Raw genomic sequence first — 341 nt, 5'->3', positions numbered from 1 at the left:
GGTAGGTAAGGATTAGGCAGGGAACCCAGGCCTGGGGCGAGTGGCTTGAATGGTGGCATTCTGGACAGACGTGGAGTACTTGGAGGAAGGGCAAAGGCACAGAGACACCAAACATCCTAGATTTTTTTGTTGTTGTTGTTGAGACGGAGTCTCACTCTGTCTCCCAGGCTGGAGTGCAGTGGCATGATCTTGGCACACTGCAGCCTCCACCTCTGAGGTTCAAGTGGTTCTCCTGTCTCAGTCTCCCAAGTAGCTGGAACTACAGGTGTATGCCACCACACCCGGCTAATTTTTGTATTTTTAGTAGAGATGAGATTTCACCATATTGGTCAGGCTGGTCT

The sequence above is a fragment of the Colobus angolensis genome, unplaced genomic scaffold (assembly GCF_000951035.1).
Source record: "Colobus angolensis palliatus isolate OR3802 unplaced genomic scaffold, Cang.pa_1.0 Scaffold117, whole genome shotgun sequence".
In the NCBI taxonomy this organism is placed as follows: domain Eukaryota; kingdom Metazoa; phylum Chordata; class Mammalia; order Primates; family Cercopithecidae; genus Colobus; species Colobus angolensis.
This window is presented reverse-complemented; position numbering follows the sequence as displayed.